Below are 13150 nucleotides of genomic sequence, written 5' to 3'. Positions count from 1 at the left end.
AAATCATCAATACGAGGCAATGGATACCTGTTATTCACTGTGACTTTGTTCAACTGGCGGTAATCAATACACATCCACATAGAACTATCATTCTTCTTCACAAATAAGACAAGAGCACCTCAAGGTGATACACTAGGCCGAATGAAGCCCTTATCAAGCAATTCCTATAACTGCTCTTTCAATTCCTTCAACTCAGGAGGAGCCATACGATATGGAGTAATAGAGATGGGCTGAGTGCCCGACAATAAATTAATGCCAAAATCAATTTCTCTGTCGGGCGGCATTCTCGGAAGATCAGCTGGAAACACATCTGGAAAATCCCTCACTACTGGGACTGACTCAACTGTAGGGGTATCAATACTGACATCTCTCACATAGGCTAGATACGCGTCACACCCCTTCTCAACCATTCGTTGAGCTTTAAGAAATGAAATAACTCTGCTGGGAGTATACTCTAAGGTACCTTTCCACTCTAATCGCGGTAATCCTGGCATAGCCAGCGTCACGTTCTTAGCGTGACAATCAAGAATAGCATAATGGGGAGACAACCTATCTATGCCCAAGATAACATCAAAGTTTACCATACTGAGCAATAATAAATCGGCTCTGGTTTCAAAACCACTAAGAGCAATCAAACACGATCGATACACGCGGTCCACAACAAGAGAATCTCCCATAGGAGTAGACACATAAACAGGGGAACTCAAGAAGTCCCGAGATACGCCCAAATACGGGGCAAAATAAGATGACACATAGGAATATGTAGAGCCTGGATCAAATAAGACTGACGCGTCTCTATGACAGACCGGAACGATACCTGTAATGACGGAGTCGGAAGCAACTACCTCTGTACAAGCCGGAAGAGCATAATATCTGGCCTGGCCTCCCTCTCTAGGGCGACCTCGACCTCCCCGACCTCTACCCCGAGCTGGCTGAGCAGGTGGGGCGGTAACTGGTGCTAGAATCATAGCCTGAGGACCCGGTGGAGCACGCGGTGGCTGAGAAGTCTGTGGAGGTGCACCCCTCCTAAGTTTGGGGCAATCCCTCACCATATGGTGAGTGTCGCCATACTGAAAACAAGCTCTCGGAGAGCGTGGCTGCTGTAACTGGCTCGGGCCAGGTCTGCTAGACTGACCGCTAAAAGCACCCATGTAGGAGACACAATAGACACTGGCGGTGCAAGTCAAGAAGGGACCGGAATAACACTGGTGGCTGGAAGAGATGAATGAATGGGGCGACTCCCATAGCCCCTACCATGGCGAACTGTAGCTGGGGCACGAGTACCACTATAAGTTCCAGGCTCTCGGGACCTCTTAGCATGCCTCTCCTCTCTATCCCGAGCGAGCATGCCCTCCAATCTCCTAGCAATACTCACAACCTACTGGTAAGAAATATCCATCTCCAACTCTCGGGCCATACTAATCCTGATACTGGGGTGGAGTCCCTCAATAAACCGACGAACCCTCTCTCGAACTGTGGCAACCAAGGCTGGTGCATGTCGGGCCAAATCAGTGAAACGAACTGCATACTGTGACACAGTCATAGCACCCTGGCGCAGCTGCTCAAACTCCGTGCGCCATGCGTCCCTAAGGCTCTGAGGGATATACTCTCTCAAAAATATGTTCGAGAAATGAGTCCATGTAAGTGAAGCTGCCTCAACCGGACTACTCAACTCATAAGCATGCCACCACTAATAAGCTACTCCTCTAAGCTGGAATACAGTAAAAGAAATCCCACTCGACTCTGCTACACCCATAGTACGGAGAATACGGTGACACTCCTCCAGAAAACTCTGGGCATCATCTGACGCCAATTCGCTGATGGTAGGAGGGTGGTACTTCTTGTACCTCTCAAGTCTGAGCTGCTCCGCCTCAGAAGCTGCTCCCTAACCTCGGGATGAACAGGAGCTACCGGCTGTACTGGTATGATATCTGGATCCAGGTCTACCTGAACTCGTTGCTCTGGGGAACCGACGACTAGAGTCTGTGCTCCTCCCCCGGCCTGAGTGTTACACCCCGTAAGTTTAATAAAATTGATACCGTTAGATATTATGTTAATGTGGTATTTTCTTTTAAGTGGAGTATTTTAGTAAAAGTTTTATAAGTATAATTTTGGATAGTTACCATTATTACTATTTTCGAATATAATAAATTATACACATAATATGAGAAAGTTTATGAGATTTTCTTTATTGTAAAGATAGAAATTATTTTCTCACAAGAAAAGAAGGTTATCTTTTTACCATTTTAAGAATTAAGCGTACGAAATTTTTTCTCTTTGTATGAGATTAGGAAAATTAGAAGTTGAGAAAATATATTTATATTTTTACACGGATATTTTAATGAAATAATAGTGTATGTATTGATTTTATATGGTACCACATGATCACAATAGTAGGGTATATATAAAGTGTGTTAAAAGTGGGTAGTATTTTAAGTAATTTGAGATAGTTCTTAATTATGTGGGTAATTGGTTAATTATTAGGTAATGGGACATTACCTAGTTATTTATTAATCAGTGGTTAATTAAGGTCTTTTGGATAAAGACCAAAATGTCACGTGGCAGCCACATAGAGATACATATGATGACTCTTGCATTGAGTGAAAAGGTGGCAGAAAGTTGCATTCAGCATGCATAATCTTCATCTTGAAGATTGAAGTCTCAAAAGCTATTTTCGGGATGAGATGTTATGTTGATTCTTGTATTATTTCAAAGCTTATTACCTTGCAAATTTCTTCTTACAATTTAGTGCAAAGCCCCCATGCAGCAATGCATCTACCTATATGCATAGCTTGACTCGCCCTTGACACGGAGAAGAAAACTAAAGTTTCTGATTGTTGTTAGACAGAAGAAGACAAATGTTTCAGGATATCATACGAATTATTTCCCTACTCCAGGTATGTTAAGGCTAATACTTCTTTCTTTTGGCATGATCCAAGTAACGATACGTAAACGTAATATTATTTCATAAATGGTTCTACTCTTAGTAACTAAGAAGGTTTACGTTATTCATTCCTGTAAAATGATATTCAAGCATGTCTAAGTATGTATCTAATCCCTATGAAGTTATTTGATAAAGATGTTAATGTTTTTAATATAGTAATACATGCATCTTCATGCATTTACCACCGTGCTAAGGCCGGTCGGTCAGTTACCACCGGTTGGGCAGTTATGTATCATTATTTATTGCCGGTTGGGAAGACATGCATATTTATTTACCACCGCGCTACGGCCTCTCAGGCAGTCATGCATTTACCACCGAGCTACGGCCCGTCGGGCAGTTACATATTTACCAGCGAGCTACGGCCGGTTGGGCAGTCATGCATTTACCACTGTGCTACAGTCGGTCAGGCAGTCATACATTTACTACCATGCTACAGCCGGTCTGGCAGTTACCACTGATCAGTTGGGCAGTCATGCATCATACGATATGGATAATAGAAATAGTCTCAAAGAGAAGCATTATATATGTAAGTATAATAAGTATGCATATACGACGTCACTTAAGAGATTTAGGTTGATTCTTATATGTCTTTAAAGTAATGTGGACTTATTGTTATGTTTCAGTTATGCCTTACATGCTCAGTACATTATTCGTACTGACGTCCTTTTATTGGGGACACTGCATTCATGCCTGCAGGTATAGATAATCAGTTTGACGAGCCCTCATAGTAGACTAGATTAGCATTCAACAAAGGATCGATAAGACTCCACCTCATTCGGAGTGCAGCCGAGTCTATGAGTCATCGTGTCAGAGTCTTTCTACAGACTTATGGGTAGGCCGGTACCCTGTCCCATTTGATGTCAAATAATCCTAGAGGCTTTATAGACAGAGGTTCATTTTGTACAGTATGTTAGAAGCCTTGACAGCCCATATGTATTCATGTTTTAAGAGCGATAGTTTATTGATACAGTGTTGCCCACTTATAGTTATACATTACGAGTTATGGCCATGTTGGCCCTTGATAGTTGCAGAAGAAAACAAATGAGTTACAGAGTGGTTCACTCGGGCCAGTACGACACCGGGTGCCAGCCACGCCTCCCCAGGTTTGGGGCGTGACACTGAGATGTGACAGGAGCAAGTGGAATCAATCTAGCTTGAGCTAAGGTGCTGGACATGCACAAAAATTGGGCTAGAGTCTCCTGGACGGTGATAAGTAGGGATTTTTACTCCTTATTTTCTCTCTTTTACTTACATTTTAGCTCAAAATGCTTAAAGGTATTCCCGAGAACTAATGAAATGTGCTTTCTTGCAAGAATATTGGAAAACGAGCCAAAGAAACAAAAATCAACTAAGAAGGAGTAAAAATTGGACAAGAACCAAAAAAAGGCAAAATGGACCAAAGTGCGGACCGCACAATACTGTGTGCGGCTGCAGACTCTGAAGAGCCACTGTCAGAATTCCTTCATAAAGTGCGGACCGCACAATTGTTGTGCAGCCGCAGTAGACAAGGTTCAGAGAGATGTGTTTGGGGACCACAAGATGTGCGGACCACACTATTATTATGCGGCCGCAGAATGCAAAAGTGTGGTTGCACTCATAAATGTGCGGTCCCCAGAAATTTCCCATGTCCAACCCAAGATCAAGAGTATGGCCACACTCAGAAATATGCGGTCCGCACAGTCAGAGGAAGTGCGGTCGCACCCCAGATTTATGCGGCCGCAGAAGACCACCCTGTTAAGTGAGCTTCAAAGTGCGGACCACACACAGAATTGTGCGGCCGCACAACCTCCGCAGGGGCAATTTTGTCCGATAATTTTAGCTGGGTATAGATAGATCTTTTTATCATTTTTAGGTTAAGTTTTGAACTCTAGAAAATAGATAGCTATTTTTCTTTACTGTTTTGGGCAACTTTGTAATAGTTTATCATTTTAACATTAGATTTCTTCCCTTAATCATCTATTATGAGATTTATCTTAGTTTCTTCTTTAATTTATTCATTTCCTATGAGTAGATAAACCCTTAGCTAGAGTTGTGACCCAACCCTAGTATGTGTATCTAATGGGTGATTGATTTAGGGCTTATTTATGATTGGGTATATGATATTTAGCCTAGTTCTTGCTTGAATTTAAGAATTGATGGTTGCAAACATTGATTCATGCGTAATTGACTTAGTCTCTACTTGAGAAAGAGAGACTAAGTCTAGGAAAACTTGTCTAACAAGAAATTGGGGTGAACTCGAGAAATTGATAGCCCCAATTAAAGGGTCGAATCTAGAGATAGTAAGACCCGACTTGAGCATCTATCACTTGTTTCGTGAGATACCTATTTGGACTTGAGAAAGCCAAGTTGGGAAAAATCACTCAAACTACCGAGAGGTATAGAGTGCGTAATCGCGTGTGATTGCTATATTGTATCCCGACCAACCAAACATGCCCTAAAGCTCTCAATCCGTTAGGTAACCAACTAGGCAGAAGTTACAACCCTAGATCTTTTATAACCTTAAAATAACAATACCAAAAACATTGTCCCTTAGATTTACAATTACAAGCATTAGCATAGAAATTAGAAGTAGTAAAGAAATAACCGAATATGTGAAAGTGCAATCTTGGGCACGTCATATACTTAGACTAGGTATATACCTAATCCAACATAAAGCTCTCTGTGGAATCGACCCGGACTCACGTTGGGCATTTATAATTGCATCGACCACCTCACAATCCCAATTAGTGGTGTGAGTTTGAGCGACATCAATTTTTGGCGCCGTTGACGGGGAGCTAAAAACAGATTTAGCTATATATTTGGTTTTGTGTGTGATTTGTCTTTTTTTCCTTCCGGGTTACTAACCTTTTTGTGAATCGATTGTAGGTACAAAAATGGCTCTCAACAATGATCCTCTCGGAAACATGCCTTTGGGGGATGTGGACGTGGAAGATGACCTAGCTGAGGAGGTTCCTCTTGACCCTCAAGCAAATAGACGAGGCCAACCACCTCAAGACAACATTCCCGTTCCACCCCCAAATCCACCAAGAGCGGCTCCACATCGGGTGTTGCCGAATGAAGGGTATGCAAGTGCCATAGTCCCCCCACCCCGCTTTAGGATGGGCAACTTTCAAATCACAAATGTTATGCTCATATTGCTTGATCAACGGGGATTCTTCACTGGAGCTCCAAATCAAAATACGTACAAACACTTGAAAGGATTTGTGGACACTTTCTGGGGGAGTAAACAGACCAACGTCTCTGAGGATGCTCTAAGGTTGAGGCTATTTCCCTTCTCTCTACGGGGGAAAGCCTTAGACTGGTTAGAAAGATTGCCAAACCATTCTATCCATACATGGGATGAATTGGCTAAAAAATTCATTGCCAAGTTCTTTTCTCCCAGGCATATGGCTACTCTTGAGCCTGCACGAGATATGGGAGAGGTACCGTACTATAGTGAAAGAGTGCCCGAATAATGACATGACTGAGGCTATGATTCAACAAACCTTCTACATGGGGATCAATACTACCAATCAATGCGTGGTCAACGAACTTGCCGGTGGAAATTTCATGACAACACCATATGCCGAAGCTTGTGAAATCTTAGATGAAATGGCGAATACTTCATTGGCATGGCAAAGTAGAGCAAATGTTACTCAAGGTGATCCAAATGTGATTCACCTACACAATAAATTACATGATCACGGGCAAGCAATTGCCGAGTTGACCACTCCAATGAATCAATTGGCCAAAGCTCAACTTCAATAGGTTTAAGGTCCTAAGCAAGTAAATGCAATTGAAGGTGTCAATATGATGGTGAAAAAGCGAAGGCAAAATGGTCAACATATGCAAAACCGTGTGGAACAATTTATGCAAGATGATACTGGGTTTGACCAAGACGAATCATACAATGAACAAGAGGAAGAAGTTCAATATGTGAATAACTACCAAAGGCAAAGAAACAACTCTCAAGGCCCGAATCCACAACAATGGTGATCTTAAGGAAATCAAGGCAATTGGAGTGGTGGTACCAAAAATCAAGGTAATTAGAACAATAACAATAATCAAGGCAATTGGAACAATCAAGGCAACCGAGGCAATTGGGGTGGCAACAATCAAGGATATTGGGGAGGCAACAACCAAGGGGGTTGTAACAATAACCAAGGGAATCAGGGGCCAAGCTTTTAAAGGCCCCCGATGTATCAACAACCAAACAACCCGCCTCCTTATCCGTCTCATGGTTCCAGCTCTTCCAATAACGAGATGGGACGGATTAAAAATATGTTCAAACAAATGATGGAGAAAAATACTGACTCCGATGCTCAACTAGCCTCTCACAACACTTCAATCCGCAATTTGGAGGTTTAATTAGGGAAAATCTCGCAAGCTTTAAACACTCATCCTAATGAGGCACTACCTAGTGACACGGTGGTGAACCTGAAGGGTAGGAATAATACGGGACATGCCATGGCTGTAACCACAAGGAGTGGAAAAGGTGGGGAGGCAACAACATCAAACCAAATAAGAATTGTGGGTGATGATGTAGTGATTCAAGAAGATGAAATTCCAAGCAATATGGTTCAAGCTAATGAAGAAGCGAGAATTTATATTGATGAAAATGTGGAGGAGACTCAAGAAGAAGTGAACCCGTCTAGGGAACACGTGATTGACATACCGGAACTGGTAGTACCAAAGGCCAAGACACCAATGCCAAGGCCTCCTCCTCCATACCCTCAAAGGCTCACCAAGCAAAATAGCGAGAACCAATTCGAGAAGTTTATTGACATGATGAAGAGCTTATCCATTAATGTGCCATTGGTTGAGGCGTTGGAACAAATGCCCGGCTATGCAGAGTTCATGAAGGATTTGGTGACAAAGAAAGGATCAACTGTGAGACTATCAAGATGACACATCAAGTAAATGCTATTGTGCACTCAATGGCTGCGAAATTGGAAGATCCCGGCACTTTCACAATCCCTTGCACTATTGGAAGCCCCGACTTTGCCAAAGCTCTATGTGATCTAGGGCCGAGTATCAAATTGATACCCTACTCGGTGTTCAATACTTTGGGAATTGGGCAACCAAGACCTATATCTATGAGGTTACAAATGGCGGATCGTACTATAAAGAGACCATTGGGTATTATTGATGATGTGTTGGTTCGTGTTGATAAATTCATTCTCCCGACTGACTTTGTGATTCTTGATTGCGAAGTGGACTATGAGGTGCCTATTATCTTGGGTAGACCTTTCCTTGCTACGGGGAAGGCTCTTGTTGATGTGAAAGCCGGCGAGCTCACCTCCGGGTGGGCGATGAAAAGGTGGTTTTCCATGTATGCAAATATATGACGCAACCGAATAGCAATGAAGTTTGTTCGTTTGTGGACTTAGTGTACTAGGTGATTGTTGATGATGCTAGTGCCATGATGAATGTTGATGATACTTTGGAGGCCGTATTGCTTAATCTTGATGATGATGAGAAAGAAGGCTTTGTGGAATGTGTAAATGCATTACAAGGAATGGGGTCGTATACTTATGAACCCCAAAAATTGTCCTTAGATCTTAAGAACCGGAAGACTCCTCCAACAAAGCCCTCAATCGAGAAGCCTACCACTTTTGAGTTAAAGCCATTGCCTTCATATCTCAGGTATGAGTTTCTTGGCCCATGTTCTACTTTACCTGTTATTCTTTCCTCTTGCTTGACTAACGTGCAGGTAGATTCTACTTTGGTGGTGCTTCAAAAGGAGAAGAAAGCTATAGGATGGACATTGGCGGATATTCGGGGTATAAGCCCCGCCTTTTTGATGCACAAGATTATTTTGGAGGAGGATACCAAACCCTTCATTGAACATCAAAGAAGATTAAATGAAGCAATACAAGAGGTGGTGAAGAAGGAGATCATAAAATGGTTGGATGCCGGGGTTGTTTACCCCATTTTTGATAGCTCGTGGAACTCTCCGGTGCAATGTGTCCCAAAGAAAGGAGGCATAACTGTGGTAACAAATGACAAGAACGAGTTGATCCCCACAAGAACGGTCACCACGTGGAGAGTTTGCATGGACTATAGGAAGCTCAACAAAGTCACTTGGAAAGATCATTTTCCGCTTCCATTTCTTGATCAAATGCTTGATAGGTTGGCCAGATGATCTTTTTATTGTTTCCTTGATGGGTATTTCGGCTACAATCAAATTCTTATTGCTCCTGAGGACCAAGAGAAGACTATTTTCACTTGTCCCTATGGTACTTTCGCATTCTCGCGGATGCCATTTGGGTTAAGAAATGCACCGACGACTTTTCAACGGTGTATGATGGCCATCTTCACCGACATGGTGGAGGATTTTCTTGAGGTCTTCATGGATGACTTTTCCATAGTGGGGAATTCTTTTAATGAGTGCTTGGACAACTTGGACAAGGTTTTGGCAAGATGTGAGGAAACAAACTTGGTTTTGAATAGGGAGAAATGTCACTTCATGGTCGAGGAAGGCATAGTCCTCGGCCACAAAATTTCAAAGCACGGTATTGAGGTCGACAAGGCCAAAATTGAGGTGATCTCCAAACTCCCTCCCCCTACATCCGTGAAGGGAGTGAGGAGCTTCTTGGATCATGCGGGGTTCTATCACCGATTCATCAAGGACTTTTCTAAGGTGGTAAACCCCTTGTGTAAACTTTTGGAGAAGGATGCCAAGTTCCATTTCAATGAGGATTGTATGAAGGCATTCGAATTGCTCAAGTTCAAGTTGACTACTACTCCTATTATCACCGCACCGAATTGGAGCTTGCCTTTCGAGCTCATGTGTGATGCAAGCGATGTGGCGCTCGGAGTAGTTTTAGGGAAATGTATCGACAAAATCTTTCATCCGATCTACTATGCTAGTAAGACCATGAATGATGCCCAAGTCAATTATACAGTGACCAAAAAAGAGCTCCTTGCTATTGTCTTTCCTATGGAGAAGTTTCGCCCGTACTTGATGGGTACAAAGGTGATTGCCCACACCGATCATGCGGCGCTTCGGTATTTAATGAGCAAAAAGGATTCAAAGGCAAGGTTAATGTGGTGGGTGCTTCTATTGCAATAGTTTGATCTAGAGATTCAAGACGGCAATGGTAGTGAAAACCAAGTGGCGGATCACTTGTCTCGTTTGGAGGAGGAGGGGAGGCCACATGACGGCCTTGAGATAAATGATTCCTTCCCCGACGAGCAGCTTCTAGCCATTTCAATGACCGGGATGCCATGGTTCACCGATTTAGCCAATTATCTTGTGAGTTGTATTGTACCGAATGAGTTCTCTTCAAACCAAAGGAAGAAGCTCAAACGGGATTGCCTTGACTATTATTAGGATGATCCTTATCTCTTCCGGATTTGTACCGATGGTGTGATTCAACGATATGTGCCGAAGGAGGAACAAATGGAAATTCAGGCTTGCCACTCTTCACCATATGGTGGTTACTATGGTGGAGCTAGAATGACAACAAAAGTGTTGAGTTGTGGATTCTATTGGCCTACTCTTTACAAGGACGCTAGCGATCTCGTCAAGCGTTGTGATAAATGTCAAAGAGCCGGTGGGATTTCTAAGAAAAATGAGATGCCCCTCACCACCATCTTGGAGATTGATATTTTTGATGTGTGGGGCATTGATTTCATGGGTCCGTTCGTGATCTCTTGTGGGAACACTTACATATTGGTAGATGTGGATTATGTGTCAAAGTGGGTCGAATCCGTGGCTTTACCCAACAATGAAGCTCGAAGTGTAGTGGAAATTTTGAAAAAGAACATCTTCACGAGATTTGGTACTCCAAGGGCCATTATTAATGATGGGGGATCGCACTTTTGTAACAAAGCTTTTGATACCTTACTCACAAAGTATGGTGTCACTCACAAAGTGTCAACTCCCTATCATCCTCAAGCAAGTGGGCAAGTCGAAGTCTCCAACCGGGAGATCAAGAGTATTTTGTCAAAGACTGTGAATGCCAACCGGATGGATTGGTCGAAGAAACTTGATGGTGCTATTTGGGCTTATAGGACGGCTTACAAAACACCGATTGGTATGTCTCCGTATCGGTTAGTGTTCGGGAAAGCTTGTCACCTACCGGTGGAACTTGAGTACAAGGCTATGTGGGCATTGAAGAAGCTTAATCTTGAATGGGATATTGCCGTCAACTTAAGGGTGGCACAATTGAATGAGCTTGATGAATTATGGTACCATGTATATTCAAGTTCGTCCTTATACAAGGACAAGATGAAGTACCTCTATGACAAGTACGGAATAAGGAGTTCAAAGAAGGTGATCTTGTGCTATTGTTCAATTCTTGGTTGCGGATGTTTCCGGGAAAGTTGAAGTCCAAATGGAGTGGTCCATTTGAGGTTGTGCATGTAACACCCTTTAGTGAACTAGACTTGAAGAACAAGAATAATGAAGTATTTAGAGTCAATGGTCACCGGGTGAAACATTATCTTGGCAAAGTTGATGATGGCCACGTTGTGGCGTTAATCCATTTCAAGTGATTGATGGTAACCTGCGTCGTGCCGCGACGTTAAATCAGGTACTTCTTGGGAGGAAACCCATGTTTCTTTTCATTTTTCATTTTTCATTCTCTTCCTTTTTAGATAGGTTTTTTATTGAGCTAACTGGGTTTGAAGTGATTTGCAGGAATGAGTGTGCATTGCAGATACTATGATTGAAAAATTGGCCAAGTGTTGAAAACGTGCGGACCGCACATTTATTGTGCGGACTGCACAATTATGATTGCAACCGCACAACTGGAGACCCAAAAATGTGAACTCTCTGAAGTTTTGAGTTGTAGAAAATAGGCCAATCTGCGGCCGCACACAAAAATGTGCGGACCGCACAAATTTCTGCGGCCGCACTCACTTTTGTGCGGACCTCAGAATCTCAGCTCAAACGGTCAAACTATAAATAGGGCTTTTGAATACTATTCACACTTTACACTCTTTGAATTCTTGAACCCTAAGCAAACACTGTGCATCACAAAATAGTTCACACTTCATAATCAATTCATCAAGTCTAGATTCTCACCTGCATTCCTTCATCATTGGTATGTTCAACCCATGTTTGACTTTCTCCATTTTTCTTAATTTTTGTTCTTCATTAGTTTAGTTATTTTTAGGCCTAAAAATGTCAAATGTTCTTCATATGTGCTTAAAACCATGTGGGTATTTTCATGTATGCTAATTGGGGACTGGGTAGACCATTGATCATGTTTATTTGCTAATACCATGTCTAATTTTTGAAAGAATTGCAAGAAACCTAAAGTCACAGCCGTATGTTTTCAAATTGTGTGGCCGCACATAAAATTGTGCGGTCCGCAGATCTGTCGATTAGGGCAAACATGTGTTTGAAAAGTGCGGACTGCACTCAAAATTGTGCGGTCCGTAGAAACAATTGTGCGGCCGCAGAAAAATGTGTGCGACCGCACATTGGAACTTCATAGAACCAGTGTTTCAGCTTGGAATTGTGCGGCCGAACTCAAATTTATACGGTCCATACTTCAGCATGTGCGGCCGCACTTAAAATTGTGCGGTCCGTATTTCAGGGTGTGCGACCGCATTTTAAAATTGTGCGGTCCGCACATGATAGTTCGGCCGCACTCAAAACTGTGCAGTCTACACTGTCTCTTTTGTAAATTATTGTCCTACAACTGTACTGCAAATGTTTAACCTGTTTTGAACTCCAACTGACTTATGTGCCTTATATTGCAGATAATGGTTCGTTCACGAGGTAGAGGCGATACATCCAAAGGGAGAGGTGAGCCCTCCCGAGGCAGAGGAAAGGGCACTAACCCACTGGGAGTGCAATCTAAATTAATCGCCAAAAAGCCGACCACTGGGAGAGGTAGGGCCATAGAGCCCTCTGAATCTAGTTCCTATGACCCGTCTAGGGAAGTTTCTGAGGGTCAGTCAATGGAGGTACAACCTGAGGCCCAGTCCCAACCACCACAACCCACTGGGAGATAACAATTGCGCTACGAACCCTCCAATGCAGCAAGTTCTTCTGAGGGTTCCGATGCCGGTAGCCAGGGTTTAGAGCCCTCATCTACACATGCTCCTCCGGTACCAGTGGCAATAGATGATGATGATGATGGTAGAGGAGGTGACACTCGAGTGGGCGACCTAGAGAGGTCGAAAAAGAAGGAAGCATGGGAGGATCAGTTTGTGAGTTTGACAGCCTTCACAAGATTTAAAGAGTGGTGGCCCCAGAGATCGCTCACA

The sequence above is a fragment of the Nicotiana tomentosiformis genome, chromosome 9 (genome assembly GCF_000390325.3).
Source record: "Nicotiana tomentosiformis chromosome 9, ASM39032v3, whole genome shotgun sequence".
Taxonomy (NCBI): domain Eukaryota; kingdom Viridiplantae; phylum Streptophyta; class Magnoliopsida; order Solanales; family Solanaceae; genus Nicotiana; species Nicotiana tomentosiformis.
This window is presented reverse-complemented; position numbering follows the sequence as displayed.